General features: G+C 49.5%; 1 protein-coding gene across 5 annotated transcripts in view; it reads left to right on the forward strand.

Annotated features, from left to right (window-relative positions):
• ATP2B4 (ATPase plasma membrane Ca2+ transporting 4) overlaps positions 1-16,914 on the forward strand; it is a 120,359-nt gene that overhangs the window by 26,019 nt on the left and 77,426 nt on the right. The window contains exon 1 of one of the 5 annotated variants that reach the window (XM_039912490.1): positions 3,308-3,356. The exons of the other annotated variants lie outside the window; for them this stretch is intronic. The gene's annotated coding sequence lies outside the window, so the exon portion shown is untranslated. Of the gene's footprint in view, positions 1-3,307; positions 3,357-16,914 lie in introns of those variants that run through there. 5 annotated transcript variants of the gene reach the window in all.

Consider the following 16,914-nt stretch of genomic DNA (forward strand, 5'->3'; position numbering starts at 1 on the left):
AAATGAAGCCCCAATTAAACTTTTCTTCGTGGGTTCTCACAGATGGCTGCAGGGTCTGGTTAATATTAATTGGCTTAATTTCTGAATTGTCCTGAAAAAAAATCCCTCCCTTGTTCTTAGCTTTGTCCTCCCGAGAGTGTGCTTCTACTGTATCTGTATTTTTTTTTAATTCTCTTGAAAAGATCTTAGCTAAGATTAGGATGAGTGGGGTGGGAACAGGAGATGGCAGTCAAGAAGGAGACAAGGATCACCACCAGTTTTTAGGTAACAAGTGTGTTTTTGGGCCCTGGACCAGAGAAAAGAGGGGCTGGTGCGGTTGCCAGGGCTGCTGGCCATGTTTCCCCAGCCTCGGCTGGGTTCCACTGGCCAGAGTGAGAACTACCAGCTCAGATTCTGGGGTGGCCCCTTCCCGTTCGTCCCATGGAAGTAAGGTTAAGCAAGTATCAAAAATTCAGGAAAAGTCACTGAGTCTAGAGGAAATTCTGAGACAGATCAGATTCTCTGGCCAACACTCAAATTAATCTGTGCTTTGCTACTGCCATGCTGTGTGACCCTGGGGGAGTGCCTTGACCTCTCTGAGCTACCGCTTACCCTTTGATACATGGACAGATTCATTTGTCCCCTTTCTGCCCTTGAATGTGTTGGAAGTTGAAGTGAGATCGTGTAGAGGAAGGGCTGAATTTTATGTCCCTCCATAACTAGTTGGGAATGATGGGAATGATTGTATTAAGACCCTGAGGGTCTCCTGCCTCGGAAATTTTTTTTCTGCCCCCAGGGCAAGTCCCCTCTGTACTAACCAAGGAATTAAACTTCCCCAGATGAGCTTTTCTCCTCAGAACTGCAGGCTTTTCCACATCTCTGATCTCATTCATTCTTTTAACAGTTCTCTGGTGCAGAGAGGGGCAGAGATTAGGTTTCCCATTGTACAAGTGGAAGAATTAAATCCTGAGTGGTTAAGCAACTTGACTAGGGTAACACAGCACACTGGTGTTGTGCACCCAGGAGCTGATGATTTATTAAGAGCTACTACCTGTAGGATCTAGGACGAGTGGTTCCTCTCTTCTAATTGATGTCACCTTTCCTGGAGAAGACCTTTCCCCTTCCTTCCAGAACTCAGGGAACTATAGCCTCTTCGGATCAGTGCCTCCTTAAGTACTGCCTCTAACGATGATGGAAAATAATAGAAATAATAATTGAGGAATTTGTTAAGCATTTACTATGTGCCAGGCAGTGTACTAAGCACTGGGATAGACCCAATGCATTCAGGTCAGACACAGTCCCTGTCCCACTTGGGGCACACAGTCTAAGAGGGAGAGAGAACAGGCAAACAGGTTTTTAGTTCCTGTTTCACAGATGAGGAAACTGAGGCAGAGAGAGGTTAGGTGGCTTGTTCAAGGTAACAGAGCCAGCAAATGGTGGAAAGGAGATATTGGAGCTTCAAGGAAATCTTCCATAGGCCCCACTCCACCCTACCTACATTAGAGGACAGACCACATCCAGGAATGAGTCTCCAGAATCCAACAGCCCAGCTGTAGCCAGGGAATTCTGGTCATCCCATGGACTTGCAGCTTGGATTCCCTTCAGACTCCCCCAGCTGGATTTCTCTCCTGGTTCCCACATAGTACACAAAGCTTTAACTTCACTGTGAGATTGCCAGCAGCAATCCAGCTAAGGGATCTGTTCCAACTCCAAAGGGGAAATTCTCATTCAATCAATCAATGGTATTTCTTGAGGGCTTACTGTGTGCAGAGCCCTACACTAAGCACTGGGGGAGTACAATACAACAGAAGCAGCGTGGCTCAGTGGAAAGAGCACGGGCTTTGGAGTCAGAGCTCATGAGTTCGAATCCCAACTCTGCCACTTGTCAGCTGTGTGACTGTGGGCAAGTCACTTAACTTCTCTGTGCCTCAGTTCCCTCATCTGTAAAATGGGGATTAAGACTGTGATCCCCACGTGGGACAACCTGACTCCCCTGTGTCCACCCCAGCGCTTAGAACAGTGCTCTGCACATAGTAAGCGCTTAACAAATACCAATATTATTATTATTAGACATTGATCCCTGGCCACAAGGAGCTTACTGTCTAAAGGGGGAGACAGGCATTAAACTAAATTATAGGTATGAACATAAAATGCTATGGGGCTGAGGGTGGGGTGGATATCCAGTCCTTAAAGGGTACAGATCCAGGTGTTCAGGTGACACAGAAGGGAGAGGGACTAAGAGGAAAGAGGGCTTAATTGGGGAAGGCCTTTCGGAGATGTGATTTTAATAAGACTTTAAAGGTGGAGAGAGTGGCAGTCTGTCATGTATGAAGACGGAGGAAGTTCCAGGCCAGAGGGAGGATGTGGGAAAGGGGTTGCCAGCGAGCTAGAAGAGATCGAGTCACAGTGTGTTAGTTGGCATTAGAGGAGCGAAATGTGCAGTCTGACTGTAGGAAGAGATCGGTGAGGTAAGGTAATGATAATGTGGGTATTTGTTAAGCGCTTACTATGTGCAGAGCACTGTTCTAAGCCCTGGGGTAGATACAGGGTAATCAGGTTGTCCCACATGAGGCTTACAGTTTTAATCCCCATTTTACAGATGAGGGAACTGAGGCACAGAGAAGTTAAGTGACTTGCCCACAGTCACACAGCTGACAAGTGGCGAGGCCGGGATTCAAACCCATAACCTCTGACTCCCAAGCCCGGGCTCTTTGCACTGAGCCACGCTGGGGGAAATGCGAGACTGCAGAGAAGGAGGGGGATCAGGGCTGGAAAGATAGATTTGGGAATCACCCAGGTAGAGATGGTCGTGGGAGTAAATGAGTTCTGGAGGAAATCTAGGTGAGGAACTGGAGTTCCAGTCCTCATCCTGTCATCGGTCTGCAGCACATCCTCTCGGGGCCTCAGTTTCTCCACAGGTAAAAGCAAGAAGAGTTCATTCGACTTGTGTCACCCAGGGCTGCTGCAAAGACAAGGGAGATAATCTGTTGGAAGGCTGTTTGGAGAAAAGGCGTTATATAAATCGAGGGTAGTGTTGCAGTCACTATTATTATTATCCCCTGGGACCCAAGGGCAGGGAGGGAAGACTTCGTTGATGAGAAAACTCTCCCCTTGGCTAGGGGTGGGGTGCTGGACTAAGAGGATCTGGAGGGAAAGAGCGGTTGGTTGTTTGAGCAACTGTGAATCACTGGCCTCAGCTGAGTTGGGGAACAGGCAGAAGCAATCTCAGCTCATGACGGGGCTAGGGTGGGGTTGGGCTGGGCCTATTTTGGGCTTCTGTGCACACAGCTCCCAACTGCCCGGGCGTTCCCTGACTCCTCGTGGGGCTGGGAACAGAGCTAGAGGCTGCGTGGAAGGCCGTAGGCGGAGAGAAGCAGGTCAGGACGCAGTTCGTGTGGGAGAGGGAGACCTCTCAGTTGGCCCCGGGGCAACAGCTGGGAGTCCCACGGGTGGGGTGTCTGTGGCGAGGGGAGAGTGATGGAATGGGGTCTATGTGGTGGGAGAGGGAGACCTCAGCTGGCACTGGGATAACAACTGGGAGTCCTGCAGTTGGGGGGTGTGTCTGTAGAGTTGCAGGGAGAGTGATGGAATAAGGAGCACAATTATTGCTCCTCTGGTGCTAACCTTCTCATTGTGCCTTAATCTTACCTGTGTTGCTGCCGACCCCTGGCCCATGTCCTACCTCTAGCCTGGAATGCCCTCCCTCTGATTATTCTTCCCCCCCCAACCCTTTCAAAGCCTTACTGAAGACACATCTCCTCCAAGAGGCCTTCCCAGACTAAGTCCCACTTTTCCGTATCTCCCACTCCCATTTCCATCATGCTGACTTGGATCCTTTGCTCTCCCCCTGCCCCACATATTTATGTATACCTGTAATTTTATTTATATTTATGTCTGTCTACTTGTGTTGATATGTCTCCCCCGGCTCTAAACTGGAAACCCATTGTGGGCAGGGATTGTCTGTCTTTATTACTGTACTTTCCCAAGTGCTCAGTACAGTGCTCTGCACACAGTAAGCGCTCAATAAATACAATTGAATGAATGAATGGGGGCTGTGGAGGGTGAAGTCTCTGGGTCCGGAGGCAGTGGTGATATGGGGTGGGGGGGTTGTAGGAGGCCAGCGAGTGGCTCCAAAAGGTAAATCAGGCACTTAATAGCTTAGAATCTCCATCAGAACAACTTCCTGCCTCTGATGGTTTGAAGTCCAGGGGTGTTTGTGGGACTTTATGTGCTAACCACCCCCGTCTAACCCAGAACCTAGGGTTAGGGTGCGTCATCGTGGAGCGCAGGGCTGTGGGTGCCCTTGTCTGAACCCTTGGAGAAATCTTGGTTTACTGCTGTTCAAGTCAGGGGCACCCTCCTTCTGGTGGCTCCTTAGAGCTGCTAGATGGTCCCCGGCCCTGCCCCTCCTCTAATGTTTGCTTTCCTGAGGGACCTTGCAGATTGCCCCCTGCTTTGTTGGCTTTAGATAGCTGCTGGGCCCCTATAATGCAATGAATGTTTACTGTTAGCATTTGCTTTGGCCCTCTTTGGGTCTGTCAGCTGTTCCTGTTTCCTGGCTCCCCTCCCCAAACCGGTCTTCCAAAGGTCTCCAGCACAGCAAGAGCTAGTTAACACTTGTGAACTTCCAGGGCCCCCTGGGGAGAATAAATGGTCAAGGAAAGAGTCACTTGGGCTTCTTGGGCCTGTCGGTCTGGGCCTGACTCCCCAGCTGCTGATCCTAAAGCAGTCATGGGCGCCCCAGGGCTGGGTGATGGGTGAGTCAGTCATATTTATCGAGTGCTTACTGTGTGCAGGGCACTGTACTGAGAGCTTGGGAGAGTACAAAATAACAGACACGTTCCCTGCCTACACTGAGCTTACAGTCTAGAGGACTGGGTGGGTACCCTAGAGAGGTAGAGCTCCCATGTCTGATGGACCGTGAGGCATGGGCCAGATTCTTCCAAGTGCTTGCAATAGGTCCAGTGTAAAAGGGATCATCAGTGATATTTACTGAGCACTTAGTGTATGCAGAACACTGCACCAAGTGCTTCATTTCCCTGGGCCTCAGTTATCTCATCTGTAAAATGGGGATTCAGATAGTGAGCCTCATGTGGGACATGGATGATGTACAACCTGATTAGCTTGTATCTACTCCAACGCATAGTACAGTGCCTGGCACATAAGCACTTAAACAGCATAAAATACAACAGTCAGTAGATTCCCTGTCCACCATGAGCTGACACATTAATATAAATAATTCATAATATCTAGGCTTCCTGTTTGCTGCCTAGTCTGAAGGCTTAGGCCCGTGCAGAACTCTGCTTCCCTCGGTCGCCTTCCCCGCTGACAGGACAAGGAGAGGACTGCCAGGTCTGGATTTATCCTTTCAGGGTGGCCAAGTGGTTGCCTCTGGGCAAGCCTTCCTCACCCTCTGCAAACAGCTGTGAGTGCCGAGCCAGGTACTTGGCTTGACCAGTGTCCCAGGTCCCGTGTTGGTTTCCTTCTCCCTTGAAATGATGCTTTTTTTCCATGTGTTCCCCTCCCTTGAATTCAGTTTTCTGCAGCATGAAGCAGTTCACAGTTCTATACGGAAAGCAGATTGCTATCTTTCCAGCCTGGTCGTCTCCTGGAAAGGGAACCAGCCAGACCCAATGGGGTGAGGGCCCCTGGACTTTGTAGAGTGTCTCTTGGTAAATTCCGAGGAGACTAGTTAAGCACTTACTATGTGCCAAGCACTGCTGTAAGCACTGGGGTAGATACAAGTTCATCAGGTTGGACACAGTCCCTGTCCCACATGGGGCTCACACTCTTAATCCCCAATTTACAAATGAGGTAACTGAGGCCCAGAGAAGTTGCGTGACTTGCCCAAGGTCAAACAGCAGACAAGTGGCGGAGTCAGCATTAGAATCCAGGTCCTTCTGACTCTCAGGCCTGTGCTCTATCCGCTAAGCTGCACTGCTTCCTGAGATAAGGAGAATAAGAAGGGACAAAGGGGATGGGGGCTGTACCTGCCCCACTTCCTCTCTGGGATAAAAACAAAGGGGTCCCAGAAAGGAGATGCAGAGGACTAGGCTGATGTGAGAGGCTTCCCTCCCCACTTTTCCCATGTCTGTGTCACAGTTTGGGCTTCTGAATGAGGTTCTGGCCCTTGGCCCTGCCTTCTAATGCCAGTAATGCCCGTGACGTGGATGTACCAATCACATATCCATCACCACCCCTGCCCTTGATTTGCTGGCGCATGCTGAGGCACTCTCTCCGAGCGAGAATGCCTTCTCCTGAGCCCCTGCTAACCCAGTGAAGGAGGAATCCCCAAGCCCTTATGTCATGAGCCTATATTTAGCTACATCACGTCTGGGCCTTGCAGGCCTCTGCCCTTCTGTTGAGAAAAGGAGTAAAACTACGCCTTTTCCTTTGTTTCTTTTCCTCTTTGTGCTTCCACTCAGTCCAGTCTCCATTCACCACCTCCTTCTTTCAGTCCTGGACGCTGTGTGCCTGCCTACTCTTGTGTCCAAGCTTCCGTCCTACCCACCTGTCTACACTGGTGATTCAAAGCTCTTTCTTTTCTTGGCTCCAGCCCAGGTCCTCAGTGGTCCCTCTTCAAGGCCTCTGTGGGGAGAGATGGAGTTTTATACCTACCTGTAACTTTTATTTATTTATTTATATTAATGTCGGTCTCCCCTTCTAGACTATAAGCTTGTTCAGGGCAGGGAATGTGCCTGTTTACTGTTATGCTGTACTCTCCCAAGTACTGTGTACATAGTAAGTACTCAATAAATACAATTGAATAAATGGATGGAATTGGGGGTACCAGAGTTTATGGGGATGAGGGTTAATGGGATTGACTGAGGCACAGAATCTGAGGACAGGAAGGCCAGTGCTGGGCACTGGGTCAGTGCGATTGGGATCGATTTGTCCTGTCCGGTGGGCAGGGAACGGGGGCGGGGAGCCTGCATGCACGGGAAGATAGATTGACTCAAATTGGAGAGATGGGCTACTTTGTTCCTCCTCTTCAGAAGCTTCTGGGGACAGAACAGGAGACCAGAATGGGTCCAGGCCTATTCTTCAGGTGCAAAAGCCAAAAACACCACCTCCAAGCAAAAGTGAGAGAGAGAGAGAGAGAGAGAGAGAGAGAGAGAGAGAGAGAGAACACATGCAGGCACACACTCTGGAAACCTCAGGCTTCGGGAGCTGAAAATCTCAGTCTTGCTTGCTGGCTTTCTGATGCTCTTCGGGATTTTTCTAATACCCCCCTCTTCCCTCTGGGGCCCCGGCAGCAATTGCGAGCCAGGTATCTGCAGGACAGAGGTGGCCACAGGGAAAATGGTCACGCTGTATTCCTTGGGATAGAGACAGCAGCATGGTGCAGCAGAAAGAGCATGCCCTGTGAGGACTTGGATTCTAATCCTGTCTCTGCCAACCTGCCCATGGTCATAGAGCAGGCGAGTTACCTAATTCCATTATGCCTCAGTTTCCTCATGTGTAAAGTGGGGATTCAATACCTCTCATTATTACTAATAATTGTATTATGCATTAAGGGCTTACTGTGTGCCAAGCACTATACTAAGTCCTGGGGTAGATACAACATAATCAGGCTGCACATGAGGCTCACACCCAAGTAGGAGGGAGAACAGGTATTGAATCCCCATTTTGCAGATGAGAGAACTGGGACACAGAGAAGTTGTGACTTGCCCAAGGTTACACAGCAGACAAGGGGCAGAGCTGGGGTTAGAACCCAGGTCCTCTGACTCCCAGGCCCTTGCTCTTTCCACTAGGCCACACTGCTTCCCTCCTTCTTAAACCAAGTCCCAATTCATATAGGGGCTGGTTCTGATCTGATTAACTTAGTGCATAATAAGCCCTTAATGAATACTGCGTTATTGCAACTGTGGGGCAGAGACCAGAACAGGAAAGGAATGAAGAGAGCCTGGTGGACGCAAGAATGAGGGGTGTTGGTAAGGGGAGAATGTGACGCTGGAAGTGAGAGGAACTGGAGGAGGACCGTGACTCACTCGCCTGTGGCCACACAGCACGTTGGCAGGATCAGGATTAGACTACACAATCTTCCAACTCCTAGGCTGGAATGTGCCAAGGCCAGATTGCGCTCCAATCTCAGGCTGAGGGGATGAGGTGGGGGCGGGCCCCTGCAGAGTCCTTGCTGCCCTGCCGTGGCCCAAAGGACCAGTATTCGGCTGATTCTTTCAATCAGTTATATTTGACAGCTTACTGTTTGCAGATCACTGTACTCTTGGGAGAGTACAATATATAACAGAGTTGGTAGGCATATTCCCTGCCCGCAAGGAGCTTGCAGTCTAGGGGAAGGAAAGACTCTTGGCCTTTTCTGTTTTTCTGGGTGTGTTGAAACAGCCCTGGAGGACTGAACAGTGTGTCCAAGAGGCCTTCAAGGAGAATCCACTGAAGGCTGCTCAGCTGCTTGGTGAAAGGATCTCCTCAGCACACCAGGATCTGCTCAGATCTCCCTGGAAAAAACCAAGGAACCACCTTAGTGTGGACAGTAGCCTACATTTCCCCAGGCTTTTCTTTTTTTCTGTCTCTCATTTTTTTCTGTCTCTCATTTTTTTCTCTTTCATTTTCTCTGTCTCTCATTTTCTCTGTCTCTCATTTTCTGTCTCTCATTTTCTCTGTCTCTCATTTTCTCTGTCTCTCATTTCTTTCTCGCTCTTCCCCCTTCCCCCACTTCCCTCCTTCCTCTCCCCCCTTCTTTCTCTTTCTCACTGTCTTGCTCTCTCTCGCTCTCTCCCAACACACCCCCAAGATACTAGTAAGTACAGAAGTCAGTACCCATAATATTACAGTATTTAAGAGCTTACTATGTGCTGAGCACTGTTCTAAGCACTGGGTAGGTACAAGTTAATCAGGTTGGATTCAGTCCCTTTCCCACATGGGGCTCTCAGTCTAAGTAGGAGGAAGAACAGGGTGGCTCAGCAAGTAACCATGTTTGGGGAGGGTGAAGTTTCCCATCTCTGCTCGGAGACTCTTTCTGGGTTACTCTCTCTCCTGCCTGGGCTTGGTAGATGCTGGGATATCTCTGGTGATCAGGTAGGGAGGGGCTAGTCACTTCCTTGTTTGCCACTCTGGTGACCACTCCCATTCTCCATTGACTACCTTCCCAGCAAAGACATGAGACGCGTTATCTGCATGGTGTGGGGAAGCGGGGAAGGAGGTGCATTCCTTAAATCAGTCATATTTCTAGGAACTGAAGTGCCTGCTGCTACTGCCTCTCCTGAAAGTAGGTGGGTTCACAAGACCCTTATCAGTCAATTCAGTGGTATTTGTTGAGCCTTTTCTGTGTGGAACAATGTGCTAAGCACTTGGGAGAGTACACTGGAGCTGGCACACACAGTTCCTTCCCTCAAGGAGCTGGCAATTTAGCTGGGAAGAAAAACACTAAATTGCATGTAGGGGAAACAACAGAATGTAAAGGTGTGTACACTATGAGCGGGGGAGTGAGTGCCAAATTAGAGGAGTATGGGCTAAAGCCTACTCTCCGAAGCACAGGGTCTGCACACAGTAACTGCTCAACAAATACGTTCAATTGCATAGGTGACGCAAGGGAAGGAGAATAGGGAGATGAGGGATAGGTCAAGGAAGGCTTTCTGAAAGAAATATGACTTTAGTAGGGCTTTAAAGTTGGAAAGAGTGGAGGTCCATCAGTTATGAAAGGGGCGGGAGTAAGCAAGGGATCATTAGTGACAGAGAGGATATTGAGACACAGTAGATAAGTTGGTGTTAGGAACAAAGTGTGTGGGCTGGGGTGTAATGAGAGAGGAGCACGGATAAGTAGTGGAGAAAGTTCATTTCCTCAGACTCCTCTAGTGTCTGCCAAAGAGCTCAGGGGTAGAAATCCTCAATTGGCTCCAGAACATCCCCATGATTCCTCTGACCACCCTTGGAAGGATGGGAACTTAAAGTTGATGTCTTTCTCCCCACCTTCCTTATCACTCTTTCACTCTGCCTTCCATTTTCCCATTCAGCTCTGATCCTCTTCATCTTTTTACCGAAGGAGAAATCTTCCTGGCACAAGATGGGTTTGTGTTATCTCTTGGTAACTTGACCCGAATGGATCTTCTTAGGACTTGTCCTTCCAAGGCTTTGAAGAATAAATTAGACTCCCAAGCCAGATTTACTCTTTCTTTCTCCCAGTGGTTAGGCCCAGACCTGGGGTTTAACTTGCCAAAGGTGAACGTTCTAAACTAGCCTCCCACCAGGGTTCTAGGGCATTAGAGCAGGGTCCAGCTGTGAGAGGAGAGATGGATCAGTTTGCTGTGTGACACTGGGCAAGTCACTTCACTTCTGTGTGCCTCAGTTACCTCATGTGTAAAATGGGAATTAAGACTGTGAGCCCCATGTGGGACGTGACCTGTGTCCGACATGATTACCTTGTATCCTATTCCAGTACTCAGTACAGTGCCTGCCAAATAGTAAATGGTTAACAAATTCCACTCTTTTTTTATAAAAAAAAAAAAGAGAAAACCCTCAGTTATCTAGAAGCAAGGATGTGAGCAGCATTGGGGCCTACTAGAAAGAGCACAGAACTAGGTGCTAGTGACCTGCCACTTGCCTGGTGTGTGACCTTGGGCAAGTCCCTTTGTTTTGTTTTGTTGTCTGTCTACCCCATTTAGACTGTGAGCCAGTTGTTGGGCAGGGATTGTCTGTTGCCGAATTGCACATTCCAAGCGCTTAGTACAGTGCCGTGCACACAGTATGCATGATTGAATAAATACAATTGAATGAATGAAAGTCGCTTCACTTCTGTGGCTGTTTCCTCATTTGTAAAATGGGAATCCAAAACCTATTTTCCCTCTTACTTAGGCTGTGAGCCCCATGTGGGACAGGGATAGAGCACAGGCCTGGGAGTCAGAAGGACCTAGGTTTTAATTGTGGCTCCACCACGTGTGTGCTGTATGATCTTGAGCAAATCACTTAACTTCTGGGCCTCAGTTAACTGTAAAATGGGGATTAAAAGTGTGAGTCCCATGTTGGACAGGGACTATATCCAGTCTTAACTTGTATCTACTTCAGTACTTAGAACAGTATTTCATTCAGTTGTATTTATTGAGAACTTACTGTGTGCAGAGCACTGTAGTAAGCACTTGGGAGAGTAATAATAATGTTGGTATTTGTTAAGCGCTTACTATGTGCAGAGCACTCTTCTAAGCACTGGGAAATCAGGTTGTCCCACGTGGGGCTCACAGTCTTAATCCCCATTTTACAGATGAGGTAACTGAGGCACAGAGAAGTTACTGCCCACAGTCACACAGCTGACAATAATCAGACACATTCCCTGCCCACACTGAGCTTACAGTCTAGAAGGGGAGACAGACATTAATATAAATGAATTACAGATATGTACTTAAGTATTCTAGTTCTGGGAAGGGGGATGAATAAAGGGAACAAGTCAGGGAGACACAGAAGGGAGTGGGAGAAGAGGAAAGGAGGGCTTAGTGACGGAAGATCTCTTGGAGGACATGTGCCTTCACTAAGGCATTGAAGTGGGGGAGAGTAATTGTCTGTCGGATTTGAGGAAGTGTGTTCCAGGCAAGGCAGGACGTGGGCGAAGGGTCGGCGAGGCAGAAGGTCGAGCCACAGTGAGAAGGTTAGATTAGAGGAGCAAAGTGTGTGGGCTAGGTTGTGGTAGGAGAGTAGCGAGATGAGGTAGGAGGAGGCAAGGTGATTGAGTGCTTGGAAGCCAATGGTGAGGAGGTTTGTTTGATGTGGAGTTAAGTGCTTAACAAGTATCATAATTATTAGGAACTGTGTCTGACCTGATTTTTGTATCTCCTCCGGTGCTTGGAACATAGTAAGCATTTAACAGATTCCCCCATTCTTCTTCTTCTTATTGTCATGATTCCCCCCTGAGGGTGTGAAGTCAGGGTTGGAGCCCACCATAATAATGTTGGTATTTCCTTACTATATGTGCAGAGCACTGTTGTAAGCGCTGGGGTAGATACAGGGTCATCAGGTTGTCCCACGTGAGGCTCACAGTCTTCATCCCCATTTTACAGATGAGGTAACTGAGGCACCGAGAAGTTAAGTGACTTGCCCACAGTCACCATCTGTTCCTCAAAGTGAGTCTTCCCCATGCCCTCTGTCTCCACCGTGTCTCTCTGACTGGTTTATCTTCCTCGATCTGGTGCTACCTTTTAAAGCCCAAGTCGGGAACTCGAGAAGGCCAGATGATTAATTGCCGGCAATAGGGATGAGAATGCCACAGCCTTAGATGGAAAAGTTTCTGTGGATAAACTGCCTGGGGACTTTTCCCGCTTCCTCTTCTCTCAATGCCTCCCCACTGCCCCCCTGCCAAGAGGAGTCCTGTGCCAGGTCATGGCTGGTTTGGGAAGCCCCTTTTAGGGGGGAAGGGCGGGGTGAGCCCGCTTTTAGACTGAGCCCGTTGTTGGACAGGGATTGTTTCTATCTGGTGCCGAATTGTACATTCCAAGCACTTAGTACAGTGTTCTGAACACAGTAAGTGCTCAATAAATATGATTGAATGAATGAGGGGGGAAGGGGCGTGGTCTCAGAGGCTTCTCTGAGGCCAAATTATAGGGAGTTAGCAGGGAGGGGGAGAGCCCTCGGGCTATGCTCTCCTCCAACACCACGGAATCCTAGACAGCTGTCCTGCCTGGACAGATGGGCTCCGTGCCCAGTGAGCGTTCAATAAATACCATTGGTGGATTGACGGAGCAGACGGCTGCATTCCTGGAAGCAGATCTTCCTGGGGGAAGGGATAAGGGTGAGGAAATGTGACAAAAGTGAAGTTGGAAAATTATAAGGCGATGGGGCCCCCAATGCAAATTTAGGAAATCCTTCACTTAGAGAAGCAGCGTGCCTGCAGTTCGGGCCTGGGAGTCAGGTCCTCAACTGTGAACTCATTGTGGGCAGGAATTGTTACTGATTATTGTTGTATTGTTCTTTCCCAAGCGCTTAGTACAGTGCTGTGCCCACAGTAAGTGCTTAATAAATATGATTGAATGAATCCCACTCCACTACTTGTCTGCTGTGTGACTTGGGCCAGTCATTTGGCTTCTCCGTGCCTGTTATATAACCTGCAAAATGGAGATCTTGCACAGTACTGGGAGAGGGTGCTCCCTCCTACTTAGACTTTATCTTGAGCTGTCCCAGCACTTAGTACAGTGCTTGGCAAGTAGTAAGTGCTTAACAAACACCACAATTATTATTACTTAACCAGTGCTACTATTATAATTAAATGTTCAGTATGTGCTGAGAACCGTTTTAAGCACTGAGGTAGATACAAGGTAAGTAGTTCACACCATTCCCGTCCCCCACGGGACTCACAGTCCAAGAGGTGGAGAGAATAGATATCTTATCCCCAACTTACAGTTGAGGAAGCTGTCTCAGAGAGGATGTCTAAGGCGACACAGTGTAAGTGTAAGGCCCAAGGTCATACAGACTAGAACCCCATTCTCCTAGCTGTCAGTCCTGGGCTCTTTCCTCTAAGCCACGCTGCCTCCTCGCTTTAGCTATTTTGAGTAAAGGCAAACGACATTTAAATCATTTCTAAATTTACATCCGGATTCAGCTTTACAACACATCGGTTTCCACTTTATGGAAGTAGTTCTGAAGGTACAGGAGCTGTGGAGAAATGGGGAAATAATTTAAAAAGCCACACTGTTGGGTACGCAAGGGGCTGGTCGGCAGAGAGAGAGATTCGATCAACAGGGAGGGTCGACATCTAATTTACTTCTGACGAAGTGAATCCGCTACCCTACTGTGGAACTTCTTTGACTCCATTCTAAATCAATCCATTGGTGTTCACTATTAAGTGCTTACTTTGTGCAGAACTGTACTCCATGCTTAGAACACAAAGAATTCACCATCCCTGCCTTCCAGGTGCTTTCAGTCCAGTGGCTCTAGTACTGTAGCTGTAACTTATCTGTAACTGAAGATGCAGTTGTCGATCATTTTGGTCAAAATCGCCTATCCGACCCTGGTTCAGGAACGGATTTCGCCATTCGCTTTTGTTCCTTAGAGAACTGGTTCTGCCTTACAACATTCCGGCTCAAGGGGGCTTTCAGGAACCAACTGGATGGTGTGTCCAAGGGCTGGGTGCCTGTGAGGAGGAGAGCACTGTGGCTCTCCAGCTCACCCTTTAGTTCCCGCTATTTCTGGGGGAAGGGCCACCTCGAGCCCTTGCCAAGAAGAACGGACTATGTGGCAAGTTGCCTCCCCCTCCCTTTGCCCCGTCCAATTGGAAGCCTGACTGGTCCAGGGAACCGACGTGGGGGGTGCCTGTTTCTGTTTGGGATGCCTAAGAGCTGGGGGGAGGAATGGTGGGGTTCCTGATCGCAGATGGGTGGAGCTGACCATAACAAACCCTCAAGCTTCTGCCACCGTGCTGTCCAGGAAGGCTCCTGCTTGGTTTCTCAGTGACCAGGCTGTAAGCACTCAACTAAATATTTTGAGGGGAGTTTTTGGGTGGTGGGCGGGGGCGGGCGGAGAAGTGCAAACCATCTGTCTAGCGGGGTTTGAGGGAGGAAGCCGGCCCTGACCCCGTTGGGTGGGCCCTGCTTCTGGAGCTGACTGTGGCTTTGCAATGGATGCGTGCATCGCACACCATCCCCCCCGCCCACACACGCACACGCCGTGACTAATGGAGACTGGGACCGATTCAGAAGCAGCACGGCCTAGTGGATAGAATATGGGCCTGGGAGTCAAAAGGGCCTGGGTTTGAATCCCGGCCCCACCATTTGTCGCTGTGTGACTTTGGGCAAGTCACTTAACTTCTTTGTGCTTCAGTTACCTCATCTGTAAAATGGGGATTGAGACTGGGAGCCCTGTGTGGGTCAGAGATTATGACCAACCCGATCATCTTCCCCAGTACTTAGTACATAGTAAGCACTTAAATACCGTGATTATTATTATTACTATTATTATTCACGTTTGGTTCTTGAGACCCCCAGTGGCCCCACAATCCCGGTGGCTGAAGCCCCGGAGGCCTGGAGGCTGAACGGACACTGCCCCCAATCCCTCCATTTCTAGCCATGGACATTTGGGCTTCTTCTGGAGCAGTCAAGGACGGAGAGGAGAGAGGACTTGGTGGGTTGGGGAAGTGAAGAGGTGGAAGGAGCCGAGCGCCCCATTTTGTTCCCTCATTTCCCCTGGCAGCTTTGCCAAGTCTTCTGAAATAAAATAATTCAGAAAACATGCCCTCCTCCCGCTTCCTACAGCACCACCCCACCCCACCCCCTCATCCCCCTGAGGTGCTGTGGTGGCGTCTGAAAAGCCCGTCTTGAAGTGTGGGAGTTTGGAGGCTTGTGGCGGTTGGGAGAATGTTAATTCCTTATGTTTTGTGTCTGTCTCCATCCGGATATGGATTGCAAAGTATGTGGTTGGGGGAGGGGAAAATGCTTTTTTTTTTTTTTTCCCCTTCACCCCTTCCTTCCCCTGTCTTCCCCCTCCTCAGTAATGCCAAGTTGCTTTCCCCTCACGTGGGCTGCAGCACTCCCGCCTGGCCTGCTAGCACTTGTGGGCCTTAGGAAGCTGATGGAAAATGATGCTGTCATCCTCGTCCTTGTCCTCCTCCTCCTTGCGTTTTTCTCTCCTCGAGAACTCTGGCATGAGACAAGTGAGTTTCAGGAGAGGTGATTAGGGGTACCCAATGCAACTCTTCGGTGGGGAGGGAGCTCTCCGCCAGATTGTGCGAGGAGGGGCAGTGACTTGGACGAGAGGGGCGCAGGGGTGCCAATCCCATGATGCACCCTCTTCATCTTCCCGCCCACACCCTGCCCGTGTGTGGGGCAGGGTGAGGCCCCATCCCCCAGGGCTTCTCACCCCTCTGCCCCTGCGGCTCCAAGCATGAGTCACCACCGTTCTTTCCTTTGTCTTCTCAACAATGAGCCCAATGTGCAGGCCTGTGTCCCCGGGCTCTGAGCTCTTCCTATGGACTGACTGACGGGGCACCCTGTGGCCCAGGCCCCGGTGGTTTCGGGGCGGGTGTTTACATGAGAACCAGGCCTTAGAGCACTGAAGCCTGTCTGCTGCCCCTCTCTCTGGGTGTGTGTTTGTGTGACCCTGTCTCTCTCTCCTCCAGGGTGTTCACGAGTGTGGTGCTGCCATTCTTTCCGGGTGTGTGTGTTCGATGCTGCCCCTATCATCCGTCCCTGTGTTTGTGTGACGCTGCTAGGCCTTGGCTGCCTCCCCCAGAAACTTCAGGGGGCACAGTCCCAGGTGGTACCTGGTTGTCAGGCCCTTCCAAGCACTCAAAATGGCAGATGTACCACAAACCCAGACTCCTCTACCTGGGTCCTCCTTCCCTCCTCCCACCCCCCTACCTGTTTTTTGGCTACTGACACCAACGTCGAATGTTGGGTCTCGGGGGAAAAAAAATCCAATCCACCTCCATCAGGAAATGGGTTCTGGTTTCTCATCTTGGCTCTGCTACTTGTCTACTGTGAAACCTTGGGCAAGTTATTTAACTTCTCTGTCCCTCAGTTGCCTCATCTGTAAAATGGAAATTCAGACTGTGAGCCCCATGTGGGATATGCAATATCCCCAACCTGATTAGCTTGTATCTATTGCAGTGCTTAGTACAGTCCCTGTTACACAGTAAGTGCTTAACAAATACCATTAAGGAAAAAAAAGGCCATGCCCGGGCAGCAGGAGTTCAGGCCCCAAGCTGGCCCCTGGTCCCTGAGATTTCCATCTGCTAACCTAATAATAGTAATACTAATGTTGGTTTTTGTTAAGCGCTTACTATGTGCAGAGCACTGTTCTAAGCGCTGGGGTAGACACAGGGGAATCAGGTTGTCCCACACGGGGCTCACAGTCTGAAATCCCATTTTACAGATGAGGTAACTGAGGCACAGAGAAGTTAAGTGACTTGTCCACAGTCATATAGCTGACAAGTGGCAGAGCTGGGATTCAAACTCATGACCTCTGACTCCAAAACCCATGCTCTTTCCACTGAGCCACGCC

Source organism: Ornithorhynchus anatinus, chromosome 7, assembly GCF_004115215.2.
Source record: "Ornithorhynchus anatinus isolate Pmale09 chromosome 7, mOrnAna1.pri.v4, whole genome shotgun sequence".
Classification (NCBI taxonomy): Eukaryota; Metazoa; Chordata; class Mammalia; order Monotremata; family Ornithorhynchidae; genus Ornithorhynchus; species Ornithorhynchus anatinus.